Source organism: Mauremys reevesii, linkage group 3 (assembly GCF_016161935.1).
Source record: "Mauremys reevesii isolate NIE-2019 linkage group 3, ASM1616193v1, whole genome shotgun sequence".
Classification (NCBI taxonomy): domain Eukaryota; kingdom Metazoa; phylum Chordata; order Testudines; family Geoemydidae; genus Mauremys; species Mauremys reevesii.
Genome location: NC_052625.1, coordinates 563,780 through 581,412, shown reverse-complemented (window position 1 = coordinate 581,412; position 17,633 = coordinate 563,780). Strand labels below are relative to the sequence as shown.

At 45.9% G+C, this 17,633-nt stretch overlaps 1 protein-coding gene across 1 annotated transcript in view; it reads left to right on the top strand.

Annotated features, from left to right (window-relative positions):
• SLC8A1 (solute carrier family 8 member A1) overlaps window positions 1–17,633 on the top strand; it is a 314,624-nt gene that overhangs the window by 10,381 nt on the left and 286,610 nt on the right. The window lies entirely within an intron of this gene.

Genomic DNA, 17,633 nt, shown 5'->3' with positions numbered 1-17,633 from the left:
CTCTGTGTGTTAATGCATGTGTGTCAGTGTATGTCTGTGTGTGTGTGTGAATGTGTGTGTTCATGTCTCTGTGTGTTAATGCACACGTGTGTCAGTGTATGTCTCTGTGTGTGCTTGTCTGTGTTTGCTTTTCCCCTCCTTTTCTTTCCCATCATTCTCTTCTCTCCTGCTCTCTGTTTCCCACCCAGCTGCATTTCTCCTCTCCCTAATTTCTGTTTTCTCCTTGGTCCCCTTTCCTATTCTACCTCCTTCCCTTGGCTTTCTCTCGTTCCCCCTCCCATCTCACCTTCCTCTCCACATCTCTCCCCCACCTCTCTCGCCCTGATGCCTACCCCCTCCCGCCACCCTGTCTCCCTTCCGGAATTGCTGGCTCCACAGTTATTCCCCTCTGACCCTCGGAGTCGTTCTCCTTTCTCTATTTCCCCAGACTCCCACACTGGTCCCTCAGCTCCATGGGCCCTGGATTCTCTCCCCCATCGGCTGCCTCTTCCAGTCTGTTTTCCCCTCTATTCCCTACTGAGGTCTTTTCTTGCCATTCCGGCTCCCTCATCCCCCTCCCCCCGCTTGGTATTTCCTTTTGCACATTCCAGGTTTCCCCACTGAAGATCTTTCCCCTTTACCCCAAATTGAGGACAACGGAGGCAGGAAGCTCTAAACATTCCCCTGAATCCCTCACCCTGCGTTACCAGGGTGGTGGGAGGGCACTTAGGGAAGAGCATCAAAATCAACCGGGAGCTGGTGGGGGCGCTGATTTGTGAGGAAGGATTCAAAGGGTTAATAATGACTTTCGTGTCAACTGACTAAATGAGGAGTAAGGGGGTGTGCGGGCCATGTGCAGGAGTTTGCCAATGCCTGTAGGGCATGAACCCCCAGGAGGAATGGGGAACTGTTGGCGGGGCACGGAGCTAGAACTACTGACCAGAACAACTGGATGAAAGGAAGAAGAGAACAGATATCTTCTGGTGATCAGGAATTTCACAATTAAAGTTTGTAAACCCACCACTTTATCTTCCTTTAAACCCCCACCCCCAAAGCCCTCCTCTGCCTGACACCTACAGCTCAGTCCCATCTGGCGCTGGTAGGTAAATGGCCTAACACCTTGACTGTGAGCTCTTGGGGGTAGGGGTCTCTTTGTTATTTGTCTGGATAGCACCCACCACAATGGGGCCTTGATCCCTGACAGGGGTTCCGAGATGCTACCAGGATGCAAATAGCCTGTAGAGAAATCTCCCAAAGGAACTGGGTGGAAGCTCTAACGCTTGGGGCTTATAACAGGAGAGGGAACAAAGTGCTCCTCACCTTGTGCAGGTTCTGCTTGAGCAGGGAGATGACACAGCTACTCTAGGGGTCTTTCCACTCCCTACCTTGGTCTTTCTAGGGCCGAGGCCCATTATAGGAAAGCTCCTCCCTGACCCCTGGCAGTCAGAGGCTGGTTTTGGGTTTATAGCCTTACTTCTGTATCTACCAGTGGTGGCTACTTCTAAGCTTGCTGTTTGTGTCATGGTTTGGCAAGAACGACATGAGGAATTTCTGATGTTACCTCTTCGGCATAAAGAAAAACTAAAAGCGAAGACCTTGTACTTGCAAGCTCAAGTCAGCAATCAACAGCTGGATTTGCTGTTAGTATGATGAGATTGCCAACACATACAAGTTAATAGTAATAGATGCAGACCACAGGATGCTGGTGATCCTTGGCATTATCCCGTGATTTGGCCAGACATTTTACACTGTTGAGAAATGCACACAATGGAATATTTCTAACAATAACACTGGATGTGAATGACAAGTGTTTGTTTTACTCTGGAACAGTAACTTGTTCCATATGGTCCTTTAAAACATGTTAAATTTTAAGCCATTTGGGCCCGAGAATTATTTTTTCAGGGTGACCTCCTGGGCTGTATAAATCTACTGGGTTTAGCCTGCTTGCTGAACACTAGTTAATTGAAACAAGGCGCTGAAAGCGCCCCATCATCCCAGCACTATGCCTGATTCAGGAGTAGGAAAGGCACTCTGGATTGCCCCAGCTCTAAGGGCTTCCCTCTCCTTCCGTTTCCCAGAATGATGATGTTTACTTCGCTGTGCTGTCATCTCTGACAGCCTTCAGAAGCAATCCATATGTGATATTAAGGTTCTGGCACAGGGGAGAATCTGTGACCTATTTGAAAAGCTAATGTAGTTTTAACTTCCAGCATTTATCTTCCTTGTGTACTTTCCCATGGTGCAGCAAAGTCAAATCACTGAGGAAACCTTATCGTAAGCTCCCAGTCAATTTTCGTAGCAAGATCAACAGATGGCAGAGAAAGGAGTCGGATCTCCTTGGTATGTTAATTATTGGGTAAAAGACCTTAAACAGACAGTTATGCAGCTCTTAGAAGTACTAACAGAAAAGAAATGACACCATTGCCTTTCATTATTTTTCATACCTTTCCTCTAACACTAATAGTTTCATCAACATTTTTTTCTACAGTAAATGCATGAGATGTGAGAACTGTCACAAAGCCCATGGGAAGCAAATAACAATCATTGTTAAGTGGAGACAAGGAATCCAATTGATCTCCAGTTGTTCTCTTTTGCAGCTCTCTGAAAGGCTCAGCACCCTGAACTACCAGGTTGGAGCACTGTATAGTATTCATATACCTTGCATTCATGTACTAATCTACATTCGGACTGAGCTACAGTATCTTCTGGGTCACCCAGAAGATACTGTAGCTCATTCCGAATGTAGACTGGGTGTGAATGCCTGAGACAGTCACTGTGTTCAGAAATACTTTAGCCACCAGATTTTGAAAAATCCCCTTCCCATCCCCTGAAAACATCATACGATAAATAGGTGGAGCATTCAGCCTTTGAGTTTGGCTGACATGGGCTGAAATGAATGTATAAGATCAGCAGTAATCAGTGTCCTCAGAAAGGAATGAAACACCTTAATTATAACTTCATGCTTCCCTGACCAACATCTGCTACACTGCACACGTAACCTGTGCATGTATGCCAACCCCGATGTAGCTCAGGTTGTGTATCAGAGTGTGGGGGAGAGTAGTGTGTGGTGTATGGGTTGTTTCCTTGTCAGAGAGAAAAGAAAGTTCCTTGTGGAAGCGCAGAGTCTGTCACTGGCAGTGGAAATATGCTGCATGGGTATTAGGATATGGTAAAGAGATGTCCCATAACTTGCATTTCCATGCTCTTAAAAGTGAGGGACCTCACACTTAACCTTGATCCCTTTAAAATATAAGAGGTTTTAAAAAAAAATCTGGACTCTATTATGGACATGTGGTCTCTGCAAAGGTGTATTTACATGCTGCTGAATGCTGCAAAGATTCCCTGCCCTCTGTTGGTAAGGTCTGAGAGCACAACTAAATATTGATTGATTTCAATTTCTAAAATTGTATGTGTACAACAGAAATTTTATCTGGCAACAAGTTTTATCCATTAGCTACCAGCTGGAGCACAATCTTTCAGTTATGACAAATAATGGCTTAAATTTACCATAAATTTTAATTTATAAACACAGAAAAACCTGTTGCACCAGATCGCTTCAAGATGCCTCTCTCTACCATTGAGTAAATACAAAATGTTGTTGTTTTTTTAAAGGTACCAGTTGACCAGAAAATGTCAGACTTGCCATGAACAAATTTCAGACACAGCCCAATTTTGAACACTTCCTGTTAAATTTTTATGAAGTGGCATCAAACAAAAACTGTATAGAATATTCAGAGGGCATAAAAATCAGCACTGTTTCACACTAGAAGACCAGCTAGATGTAAAGAAAAACAGGACTTGATGCCCCATTTTAAGCCCATTTCAGAACTCAACTTTAACAATGGAGACATAACCAAGAACCTCCATCATAAAAACAGAGTTTTTTAAAAACTTCTTATAATTCACAACAATTTTTAATAAAGAATCTTGTAGTAATGTCAATAGACAGGATTTTACGCAGATGTGTAAAACGGAAAAATATCAAAGCCTATCCAGTGCCATATGTCATTCCTATTGCATTGCACATATGGTGGAGAAAGGATTGCTGTTGTTCAGGAAAACTAAATAGCATCCATAATTTTTGCTATTACTAAATACTAATTAATATACTACTGTCATTGCTCATTAACTTAAGTTGAATGTTTCTGAAAAGTGTGAGCAAAATCCATATGCCTGTTTTTGAATTGTGATGGGGCGAAAAAAGGCTTTTTTTCCCCTTTATATAATTTTTTTCCACGGTTATGTTCTATGGACAATACAAAAATGGCTGATCACTTAGGGAGTGATTTTCCATGACAATGAAAAATATCTGACCCTGTCAATAAGGACATACCTGATTTAAACCTTCCTAACTTAAAATAGCCTGGTTGGTTATCTTTAAACATGCGGGTTTGTAGATCTCAAAGAATGCAACAAAACAAGACAGGTCTAAGACTCTGAACTTAGTAATTATGATGTTTTGCAAGTACAAACTTCCTAAGTTCATCCTGATTCACCATTTCAATATTAGTCTCTGTAGTGAATTTTATTTGCCAAATGTTGCTTTTTTTTTTTTGCCTGCGTCTTATCTGCCAACTCAGACTTTTATTAATTCTTCCATGCTTGAATAAACTTCAGTCTTCAGATTGTTTGCCACATACTTATTTTGGCCCAGTCCTGTCTACAAGAGTAGTCCCTCTGGCACCAAATCAAGTTAAGCACATGCATTGTTATTGTAGGAGTGGCCAGGAGGAGTTGTAGCAGTGAATATATCCGTGATGGTTCACTTTTAGTTATTCCCAGTGTGTAATTGGTCACCTGAATCACATGGTGTTGTTTCTACTCCCTGACTGGGTGAGTGGGGAAATGGAAGATGTCAAGCTGGCCTGGCAAACATTTCTGGCACAAAACCACGTCCCAGCACAAATTCTTATGAGCATTTGCAAGATGTTTGCTTTCCATCAGCATTCCAGTGAACTAAAAATGGAGCAATGGCAATTGACAGCAGCTGAGGATCTGCCCCAAACACTCCCAAAGGCTTGTTCATGAAGGATCCACAGGCTGAAGAATTATTCACTGATGAAATTTGCCAGGCATGTCAAACAACCCCAAAATGAGAGAGCTGTGAAGTCCGTGTGAAGACTCCTAACCCTCCTGACAATCTGCAGTTTGGTTCCATCCCCTGCTTCAACTTGTAGCTAGACATCTTCTCCTTCCCCCATCCACTGACCTTTCTCCACCGCTTAGCTCCCACTACTCTTCCCACTCTTCTGAGCTGAGTCCTTGGCCCAGACCCACTGCAGGGGCTATTTCTTTAGCTTACTAACATGCTTTCTTTTAATTGACCCTGCTAGTCACAACTGTGTCCATCGAGCTACAGTGCAGTGAGCATTGGACCAAGATCTTTGCCATCAAATATAATAACAACATGTAGTTCTCCTCAGCCATAGATCTCACAGTGCTTTACAAAGAAGGTCAGGATCATTATCACCATTTATAGCTGGGGAAATTGAGGCATGGAGCGGCACAAGTTCAACCAGCAGATCAGAGCCAGGACTAGAATGCAGGTCTCCTGAGTCCTAATTTGGTTTGCTATCCACTAGGCCGCGCTGCCTTGGTGGCTCTAGAGCCAAAGCTTTCACTGTGCCTGCCGCAGTGCTGTCCACACAGGTTTGCAGTGCAGCAAGGTGGGAAGTGCCCTCGTTCATTTCAGCCTGACCCTCAACTCTGGAACCTACACAGGGTGAGTGAAGTGTCACAACCTCGCTGCTGATCATTTTAGCAGAAACATCCAGCTAATGTGTGGGCACCAAATGGCTCCAAAGGGTGCGTGGGAGTCAGAGCTGAGAGAGGGCTTGGGTAGGTGAATGGGATGTATGTAGCGGAGCGGGGTTGAGTGAAAGAGGCTTGTGGGGGAGGGATGTTCATGCCCCTGCCCCCATCAGACCTGCTCAGTCCCTTGCCCTATACAATCGTATGACTCCCCACACGCTAGCCCAATGGATCCACCAGTAAAACCCTGCTTCTCCCATGTCCTTCAACCCAGTGCCTCATCCCCCACAGCCCTGACCCCAGGCAGCGCTGCCCCACCTCATCGTTTGTGTCAGTTTGAGATGGGAGGGAATATGGAGGGAGCCAGGCTGTGGTGGAGCACTGAGGCAGCAAAAACAGAGCCTGTGAATGCACTGCCCCCTCCAACTCAGGCCCCCTGCTCAGCTCAGCTCCACGTCCCACCACTGTGCCCTTAGAAACTCAGTGGCAGCCTAATCCCTGGCCTGACTCCCGCCAACATACAATAAGCAGGAAATTGCTCCCCCGCATGAGGAGCTGGAAACCTTCAGGAAAGAACGACGAGATCGTGTCGGGAACAGAAACTCATGGCAGAGATGCTGAAGCTTGCACAATCTGCAGTAGGAAACAACCACCGCATGCAGCACAATGCACAGATGGGGCTTGGTTAGCAAGGGAAATATAGCAGAGTGTTGCCAGTTCCTACGACTTCATGACGAGTCTCAAAAGCTTTGGTGTGCTCCTTAAAGCCCCAGCTCCTGGAGTCAGGGGAGTAGGTGAGGATCTCAACTTTCATTTGAAATATAAGTGACATTGCTGCCCCTCGTGGCGGTGGAGGAAAGCTCGGAAATGAGACCCCTGAAGGCTTAAAAGCCAGAGGGCGAATAAACAGAAATCCTCTTTTTTTAACATGACTTCTGAGGTAACCTAATGATTTTGAGATTGGACGGCCTCGTTCTGAATGCCTAGGGTGGGCTGCGTTGCTCCTCACACCCACTCAGTGCACACCTCTGTCCTCCGCTAGTGGGGGCTGGGTCATCGAGCGATGTGGCCATGGCTAACAGTGCTGGGCCTTTAGCTAAGGCAGTGTCAGCTCATGCTAATAGAGACAGCTGTGGCAGGTTCCATACCTATTCCTAGTGCCCCACCTGGGGTCATAAATCCAGGAACAAGGAGGACATCTTTTCATACCACTCCCACCAGCAACTGCTCTCATGCTCAGACTGATGTCTACAGCTGACTCACTATAGTCCTAATACAAATTTTTACATCACTTATCTGAGCCAACAGTGAGATGCACTAGATAATATAAGATTTTAATAAATGATTTGGGAGAGTTCCATGAAACAAATGGCACATGACTATCTCAGCTGATTTTAAACCATTGAAAAATAAAACCCAGAGGTCCATAAAGAAATCACCTCCAAGCCAGAAGAGAGCCTGAAACTCAGGAAGGAGAATTCACAGGCATGTGAAGGAAAGCAGAAGTTGAAAGTTGACTTCAGTCTTGTACACAATGCAGTTTCATTTCTCAGAAAACATCTACCCTGTGTTCTTCATGCTCTGCTTCAGTCTGTTTTCTTTGTTTCTCTATTTTTAAATTATAATCATTCACAGAACCTCAGCAGCATTTATTGCCTTGTCACTGACTGACTGCTTTGCCTGCTACGCATGACTTATCTGTTTTATTGCACAGCACAGAGAAGAGAAATATTAGTTGTTCATAAATCTTCGAAATATCTCAGACGTTCCTGCAGAATTCTAGGCCTGCACAGCTAGGGAGAGCCAGCCCCTGCCCCAGGCGGTTTACAGTCTAAAGAGTCAAGACAGCAAAGGGGAGAAGAAATGGGCTGTTATTGTCCTGATTTTACCGCTAGGACATCGAGGCACCCAGCTTTCCTGAGTCTCTCTCTCATGCTAATGATCTGTCCACATGTTGCTCTTTTATGTCAGTCCCCTGCTTCTCCTGATGTGGAAGGCCTGTAGGACCGGGCTAAACAGCACGTCCCTGTCCATGGTGACAGGTTTCAGAGCGGTAGCCGTGTTAATCTGTATCTGCAAAACCAACGAGGAGTCCTTGTGGCACCTTAGAGACTAACACATTTATTTGGGCATAAGCTTTTGTGGGCTAAAGCCCACTTCATCCCATGAAAGCTTATGGCCAAATAAATGTGTTAGTCTCTAAGGTGCCACAAGGACTCCTTGTTGTTTTTATCCCTATCCATGTTTCTATTGCAGCAGTCCCCTGGGGCAGGGACCTGGCTGGGCCCCACGAGGCAGGTGCTGAGCAAGCCATTTCCCTGACTCAGCTCTAACACAAACAGACTCCAAAGAGCTCTCAGCTAAGGGAGACAAGCAAGGCCTGAAGAGTGTGGGAAGAGGTGACAGTCCAATATCTGGACTATTTATATCTGCACATAAACATTATCATGTCTTGAGGTCAGACTCAAGGATCACAAGAGCCCTTCTGACCTTCAGATCTATGAATTAGCGTTAACTCTCCCCATCTGCCTCTGCCCCCAGGCATCATTAGGGGCCGCTTCCGTCTAGGCCCCATGGAGCGATGTGAAGGGCCAGAGGAGAGCTGCCTGACAGAATGGCTCAGGGAGGGCGTCCCAGGCATAAGGGGGCACACGGACATCTAGGTGAGATGCTGGCACATGATGGAAGCACCTAGGCAGAGAGGTGAAGCCAGAGCAGACAGTCAGGAGGGAAAGAGCTGTGAGGGACTTGAAAGGAGAAGATCAGAAGCTTGAACCTGATGCAGCATCAGGGCTGCAGTGGAAGGAGGGGCCGGCGAGGGCAGAGCAATGTGCAAGGGTGCTGGTCTGTTTTGCCTGGACTGGAGAGGGGCGTGATGGTGTCAGAGAGGCTGGAAAGGAGCTGATGATGCTCAGGATGAGAGAGGGTGGGACTTTGACCTTGACAGCGCTGGAATTCTGCCTGAAGAAGCACCTAGCTTTAGAGAGACATTTCCCATTACGGGAGGCCATTTCCCATGCTGGTGGCCAAGCGGTTTGCTCTTGCAATCTGTGTTACAGACATTCAGCCAATCTTTTTGGCTCAGGGAATATAAATAGGGCGCTTCCACGCAGCTGTCTGAGGTCAGTAACTTCTCATTTTTAAATCACTGTTAGTTAAGGGGGAGCAAACACACTGTCTGGAGAAGGCTAAATTACCTTTGTAATGAGGGGCCACAGGCCACAGCTGAACAGCGAGGGTCATGCACTCCTTTTGATTCCTCCTGGATCTCCTATTGATGTCATCAGGGGTTCTGCACAAGGAGCAAGTGTAGTATGTGGCCTCGGGTAGCAACTGAGCGGCAGGCACAGACAGCAGCCATTAGTCTCTGGGGCAGCCTTGCCAGCTCTCACCACTTTGCCATGAGCCTCATGGTATCTGGTGTTTTAATTCAAGTCCCAGCTCCTGGAGTCAGGTGATTATATCAGTTTCTCAGCTTTCTTTTTAAAAAAAAACATATGTTTCTAGGCCTCATGGTTGCAGAGAAAATCTGGCAAATGTGACCCCTGAAGGCTCAAAACCCAGAATGCAAAGACACTGAACCCCAAGAATTGTGATGTTTTAAATCTCATTCTCTTTCAGCCAACTTCTCCACTCCCTGCGACCCCAGCCAGGGCCTGGGCAGGTGGGAGTGAGGGACAGGAGGCAGCGAGTGGTGCAGGAGTGTAAGTTAAAATCATAGCTCACTGATGGTCCCAGTGCGCAGCAGGCTGTGTTGGGTGGGGATTCATTGTGAGAGCTCTTCACCTCTTGTAGAAGTCAGGCCTCTGTGTGCACCAGGGCCCACCCTGCCTTTCCAGACTGCACAAAGAGCCTTGGCGGTACTGCAGCGAGCCTTCGCGTGGGACACCCACCCAGCGAACCAGCTGTGGCTCACCAGGAGCTGAAGAGCTCCTGAGGAGTGTGGGGGGGATCAGCGGGGTGGGGAAGGGAGCCCTGTCCTGTCCTGTCCCAACCTCCCCTGTGGAATTCACTTTCGGTCTTCCAACGCCCTCTGCAAGTGCTGGCCTCACTCACCACTCTTCACCCCTCCCCCATGTTCCATCTTGGCTTCCCACCTTCTCCCTAATTTCCGGCCCCTTCTTTTCTCTGGCCCTTTCCACTTTCCTTCCTTGTCCTAACCACCGATAGGGACCTGTCTGCACACCAAAGCTGACCTGTTTTAACTCTACAGTTAGGGGGGTGAATTTTTATCAGGATAGTTATACCTAGTGTGGAGGCAGTCATCAAGTTGGATAATTCCTAGCCCACTGCAATGCCCATTTCCCAGGCATGCCCAGGCCTAACGAGGTCCTGCCCAGTCGCTTCCCTCTCAAAGGTTTTCCAAACGATAACAATCAGGATAAAGTACTAAAAGCAGCTCTGATGTACCCTTGTACCAGGGCCCCCATGGTGGTTCATTAGCATGGCTAGCACATGCCATTTCTCTGCAATTTCCCAAGGCTTCCATCAGCCATGACCAAGCCCCCATGGACTCTGAGATGAGGTTGACCTAAATTCTGCAGTAGGGCCCCATGGTTTCTGCAGCGCTTGGGTGTAGCAGGCAGGAAATTGTGCTGCATTTTTAGATACATTTAAATACACTGAGATTTGCATTGAATGAATTGTGAAAATAGATGATAAACTCAAAACAGGATTCCCTGTGCCATTGCATTGGACATGAAATGCAATTTGTTTTACACCGGCTCTACATGTTTCAGGATCCGGTATACTGCAGAATTTTGTACTGAAAACACCAAAGTTCACTATAGAAGCTACAAAAAGGGGGAGAACGCTGGAGGTTTGGCAGCTGTGTAAGGGACAGCTGGCCTTTCCAGCACCCAGGAAAGCAACTCAAGAGGCAGTTTGGAACTGCCATTTCAACAGAGTTAAAATCACCTTAAGAAGAATAGGGAGCAAGTTCATACCTGTCTGACTTCTTGTTTCAGGATGTCTGCAGACTCTGGCAGACAAAATGGCATTGGCCAGATTCAATTCAGATGTTGAAGGTTTCCTTCACAATGTGATGGCTATCAAGTCCTTTATTTCAAATGAAACCTTAAATACTGGAACATAATTCTGTGGGAAGAGGTGGATTCTGTAACAAATTCTGTGGCTGCAGATTTTCAAAATATATGGCGGTTTGGCCATAACTCCTGTTACTTGAAATATTCCCATCTACCTAATCTATCTAGCTAAGGTCATTCTATCACCTTGGTAGCTAAGCTTTACCCTCATGTAAAAGGATGGTTCAAGAATCGTAGAAGCCATAGATTGAGAAGACTTCTTAGACCATCCGGACCATTTCCCTGTAGGATTGTTCCCTACAGTCAATATTCTAGGCTAGTTTTAAATGGCTCAACCAATAGAGCTCCCACCACTTCCCTGGAGCGTCTGTTCCACAGTCTGATAGATCTCGTGTTCCACACTAAATTCCTCCCTTCTTTGGTTGTTTTATAACCTTCAAAGCTTACCAGACAGTTGTCATGGCTTCGGCTGACCCTCCTGAGCACAAGGGGTGAGGCTCAGGGCTTGTCTAAACAAGGAAGGTTTGCTCAGGAGTAGCTATACTGGTATCAGCTCCTAATGTAGATGCATTGCACTACCAGTGAAATGAGGCTTGGAGCAGTGCAGCTCACCCTGACAAATCTCCACTGTGGTGCAGCTACATCAGAGCAAACGAACCCAGGTTAGAGAGGGCTTCCGACCAGCCGGGAAGCCAAAGAAATGCCATGTGATTTCGTCCAGGTGAGGAAAGCCCTCTGGGAATTGAGAAAGTGCACCCCGCAAAGAGCCATGGACGATTTCCTGCTCTCTAGCTAGTGGGCCAGAAAGTTGCTTCTATCAATGAATTGGTGTGGAAAACGCCAGCGTGTACATTGCCGCACATTGGAAAGATCTACAGAGGCCACGCCAAGCCCCGGTGTCATGCAGGCCATCTTGTGGGGGAAGATGATCGACATTGCTGCCTTGGCCCCTGGGGAACAGCTCAGCGAGCAATGGATAGAGGACCCCGGGAAGAGGAAGCCCATGAGCCGCGTGAGATACGGCATACAGTGGTGTCATTCCATTACCATGCTTCCCTGGGCAGCAGTGAAGAAAGCCCGCTGGAGGCACCGATGGGGATGTAAGACAGTTTGGTCAGACTATCTAAGATTGAATCACAGGAAGTGCTACTGGCAGAACTCCTTGGCATACAGGAGCACACCACCATCCTCTACCACCGAGACTGGGGAGGGATGTGGACTGAGACTGGGGAGTAGCTCAGAGAGGCGACATGCCCTGAAGACTGTTATTGGCTAGAGCAACACGTGATTCCACAATGGATGCTGGGAGCAAAGAGCCCCCTCCATATCCTCAGTCGGGGGCCCACGACTCCTATTCAAAAGTAAGTTCAATGTATTAGTGTGCAGCAGCCTGAGGTCTGGTCTTACCTTCACCAGCACTAGCCATTTCACTCCTTCGCAGGGACCAGGATGTTTTCAAGCGAGGAATAATCTAAGGGTTATCCCACCCATTCATTCATGAATTTGGATTCCATCTCGTCCAAGGTATTGAACAGAGAAAAGTCAGACTGCAGCATTTCACGCTGTGCTCTAGGGTTTGCACCGCACTGTGTGATTTTGTTCCTGATTGTTAAAGGTGTGTGGTTTTCACTCTGCATACGTACACAATGGCCTGCAGCAATTGCATTCAGGAAGGTGAAGGGGGTTTGGGTGCTGAGGAGAAAGAAATGTGCAGTTTGTGGGTGCATGTTAATGAATGGCTGCATGGACAGTGCTTTAGTGCAGCATCACAAACCGCATGGATTCTGTATCTATAGATGTGTTGTCTGTTGTGGGTGTTAAAACTTGAAAGGGGCAAAGAAAAACAGGGAATGAAAGGGGGATGGGAGACTGGGGAGGGGAGACGGGGGGGGGAGCAGAAGGAAGGAAACTGGTCCTTTTGCCCATCAACACATCCCTGAGTGTGTCCTCTCCTCTCTGCTCCTGGTCCCCTATCTCTCTCATGGCTCCTAGTTTCCTCCCCCTTTGCCCCCACCCCATGTCACTGCTTTGTTTTGACCTATTTCGGTTGGAGATGTTTCAAAAGTAAAGGCATCAATGTCTCACCTCTGACTTTTTCAAGTGGTGAGTGAGGGATGGGGCCCTTCATCTTGGGCTGCACTTTGAGCACCAATGTAATGCAAAGATCAGAACTAATACCACCATTATGGTTTCCAATAATCATATTAAGGGTTCACATATTAGGATTTTCTATGGTCCCCTTCCCCAGATGACATAAAAAGTCCCAGCTACAGTTAATGTGTGAATTCACCAGCAGGAGGCACTGGGGAAGCTGGACCATGAAAAGCTAATGTGCAGAGAAAGGCAGGCTGGGAGTCGCTTTGTACATAGACATAGACATAGACTGTTCCAAGGAAAGTTCATTGGCTAGGGACTGTCGTAGGAGAGTTCGTGCCTTGGGGTTCTACAAGACTTTTGCACCACATTCAGCAAAAGAGCAGGAAAGTAGGTCAGTGACCATAATTGTAAGAGAACAGAAAGCTTAAGGGAGAACTACGCTCCTGACCACTAATTAAACTCTGAGCTTGGTTGGTTACTGTTGTGCATACGAGGTTTTAGCATGCTTTGCAAAATGAGTATCAAGGATAATGTTTGTATGTTGAGCCGTGACTTATTGGCTTCACTCATTCATTTGCTGTATTATTACATCAAGTAAATAAAAGGTGTTATTTTGCTGAGCTAGCTAGATAGATGGAGGGAGTATATGGGGCTAGATCGATAAATCGATAGATCAATAGATAGATTGATCGATAGATAGATGATCACATCCCACAGATGTCAGGACAGGCCCAACACCTTCTTTTGTATTTATATAACATATTGCGCACTGTGGATGCTACCAAAACCAAATAATGATATCAAGTAATCACTCACGTTATTTTACTAGTCTTAAGAAATTAAATATCTTTTGTGCAAGTTTAGTCATTCCTGTTAAATGTTATTTTGTTCACTTATTAATTGTATTTTTATGACGGTGGCACCAAGAGGCCACCAGGAGGGATTGCAGTCCCCCTTGTACTGGGCTCTTCACACACAGAGAATTTGAAATTGAGTGAAACAGGGACAGACGGATGACACATGCAAGTATGCTGCCACTACGCTGTTGAATTATTTAGGGTCTATTACTTAGTTTTGCAACTAAAGGATAACCTATAAGGTATTCGGTGAAATCAGTGCTACTATAATAATAATACCTGGATCTTCTATAGCATGTTTCATCTGTAGATCTGAAAGCACTTTACAAAAGGGGGCGGGAGGGTCACTATCATTATTATTGTTTTACAGATGTGGAAGCTGAGACATGGAGCATTTAAGTGACTTGCCCAAGTGCCCCAGCAGGTCCCAATCTTGCACAGACTTACACTTTAAGCATGTGATTATTCACTGGAATGCTCTTGTGAGAAAAGCTACTGGGGATTTAATTCCTAATAATGGCCCCTAATCTGTCAGTGGTTCCATTCAGGCAGGCTTCTATGCCTTACAGATCCCCCTGAAGTCAATGGGACTCCGCACAGGGGCAGGGATCCACCTGCAGGGAACAACTTACAGCATGGGGCCTTGGTAATTACAGTGATATATTTTGGCAATATGGGTGGGGATGCTCCCCTGTGCTAAACCTCTGACAACTCCCGTTCTCTCGTTCAGGGCACATGACCCTAGCTGGAGGGGTTTGGTGTTGCCCAGCAATACAAAAAGAGTAAATAAAACCTACTGAACTCCCCCCGCCTCAATGTCCTCATTCAAGAGCTGTGTAGCAAATGTACCGATCGTTTGTACAGAGTGTTGCCAAGAAGTACTGATGCCGCCACGGGGCTGTGACTGTGCAATTTAATAGTCTGGGGAAGCTGGTATAATGGTTGTATTTGGTTATTTTTCTCATCACTCCTGAGGGTTAAGGATAGAGGCCATTCCATGACTTTTTAAAATGCAGCTGTGCCAGGGCGTGTGTGTTATTAAATGTGACCCTTTTGAGCTCCCATGGAATTGGGTCCTGCCTGAAGGGTGGGACTTACTGATACAAAAGATGCAACTGGTCCTTGCTGGAGCTGAGAGCTGCAGGAGGAAGCATTCACCTGTAGTCTGTCCCTGTTCAGGTGCTGTGGAACAGGACAGAAACCAGCAGCCAAAGTAAACAGCAACAAACTTCCTTGTGCCAGCTCACTGCTCTCTGGCAATGCTGGGGGGTCCATGTTCACACGCTGGTTTGCAGGAGCATAGGGCTGTGCGGTTGGGTGGCAGCTCACACAGCTGGAGAGCCATGCTTGTCCCCTCCACACAACAAACAAACCACTGTGGTAGAACAGAGAGCAGAACAGAAGAATGGCCACACTGGATCAGACCAACAGTCCATCTAGCCCAGTATCCTGTCTTCTGACAGTGGCCAATGCCAGGTGCTTCAGAGGGAATGAACAGAGCAAGGCAGTTATCGAGTGATCCATCCCAGCTTCTGGAAATTGGAGGTTTAGGGACACCCAGAGCATGGGGTTGCATCCCTGTCCATCTTGGCTAATGGACATTGGTTGAGCTAGCCCCCAAACCACTGGGGTAGAACAGATATGGCCAGACACAGCTCTCATAGTTCAATATTAAAGGCTCAACTTAACTGTATATGCCAAATTAAAAAACATCACAAGAGGACAAAAAAGTGCCACCATGGCTAAACAACAAAGTAAAAAAAAGCAGTGAGAGGCAAAAAGGCATCCTTTCAAAAGCGGAAGTTAAATACTATTGAGGAAAATAGAAAGGAGCATAAACTCTGGCAAGTGACGTGTAAAAATATAATTAGAAAGGCCAAAAAAGTATTCAAAGAACAGGTAGCCAAAGACTCAAAAAGTAATAGCAAAAAAATAAAAAATAAAAAAATAGCAGGAAGCCTGCTAAACAACCAATGGGGCCACTGGACGATCGAGATGCTAAAGGAGCACTCAAGGACAATAAGGCCATTGAGGAGAAACTAAATGAATTCTTTGCATCGGTCTTCACGGCTGAGGTTGTGAGGGAGATTCCCAAACCTGAGCCATGCTTTTTAGGTGACAGATCTGAGGAACTGTCCCAGATTGAGGTGTCATTAGAGGAGGTTTTGGAACAAATTGATAAACTAAACAGTAATAAGTCACCAGGACCAGATGGTATCACCAAGAGTTCTGAACTTAAATATGAAATTGCAGAACTACTAACTGTGATATATAACCTATCATTTAAATCAGCTTCTGTACCAGACCACTGGAGGATAGCTAATTTGACGCCAATTTTTAAAAAAGGCTCCAGAGGTGATCTCGGCAATTACAGACCGGTAAGCCTGACTTCAGTACCAGGCAAACTGGTTGAAACTATAGTAAAGAACATAATTATTAGACAAATAGATTAATATGATTTGTTGGGGAAGAGTCAACATGTTTTTTTTAAGGGAAATCATCTCTCGCTAATCTACTAGAATTCTTTGAGGGGGTCAACAAGCATGTGGACAAGGTGGATCCAGTGGATATAGTGCATTTAGATTTTCAGAAAGCCTTTGACAAGGTCCCTCACCAAAGGCTCTTAAGCAAAGTAAACAGTCATGAGATAAGAGGAAGGTCCTCTCCTGGATCAGTAACTGGTTAAAAAATAGGAAACAAAGGGTAGGAATAAATGGTCAGTTTTCAGAATGGAGAGAGGTAAATAGTGGTGTCCTCTGGGGTCTGTACTGGGACCAGTCCTATTCAACATATTCATAAATGATCTGGAAAAAGGGGTGAACAGTGAGGTGGCAATGTCTGCAGAGGATACAAAATCACTCAAGTGCAAAACTAACCAAAAAGAGCTACAAAGGGATCTCACAAAACTGAGCGACTGGGCAACAAAATGGCAGATGAAATTCAATGTTGATAATGCATAGTAATGCACATTGGAAAACATAATCACAACTATACATATAAAATGACGGGGTCTAAATTAGCTGTTACCACTCAAGAAAGAGCTCTTGGAGTCACTGTGGATAGTTCTCTGAAAAACATCTGCTCAATGTGCAGCGGCAGTCAAAAAAGCTCCCAGGAGAAACGATAGATAGTAAGACAGAAAATATCATATTGCCGCTATATACATCCATGGTATGCCCACATCTTGAATACTGCGTGCAGATGTGGTCGCCCCATCTCAAAAAAGATATATTGGAATTGTAAAAGGTACAGAAAAGGGTGACAAAAATGATTAGGGGTATGGAACAGCTGCCGTATGAGGAGAGATTAATAAAACTGGGACTTTTCATCTTGGAAAAGAGACAACTAGGGGGGAACATGATAGAGGTCTATATAATCATGACTGGGGTAGAGAAAGTAAATAAGGAAGTGTTATTTACTCCTCATAACACAAGAACTAGGGGATCACCAAATGAAATTAACAGGCAGCAGGCTTAAAGCAAACATAAGGAAGTATTTCTTCATACAATGCACAGCAAACCTGTGGTACTCAGCCAGGGATGTTGTGAAGGCCAAAACTATAATGAGGTTAAAAAAGAACTAGATAACTTCATGGAGGACAGGTCCATCAATGGCTATTAGCCAGGATGGGCTGGGATGGTGTCCCTAGCCTCTGTTTGTCAAAACCTGTGAATGGGGACAGGGAATGGATAACTCGATAATTGCCCTGTTCTGTTCATTCCCTCTGAAGAACCTGGCATTGGCCACTGTTGGAAGACAGGATACTGGGCTAGATGGACCTTTGGTCTGACCTAGTGTGGCCGTTCTTATGGTCTTATGGGGGTAGATGAGTGTTGGCAGGGTCTGCTGAAAGCACTCACAATGAGACCTTCCCGGGCATGGGAAGGAAGGCATGCATTTTACA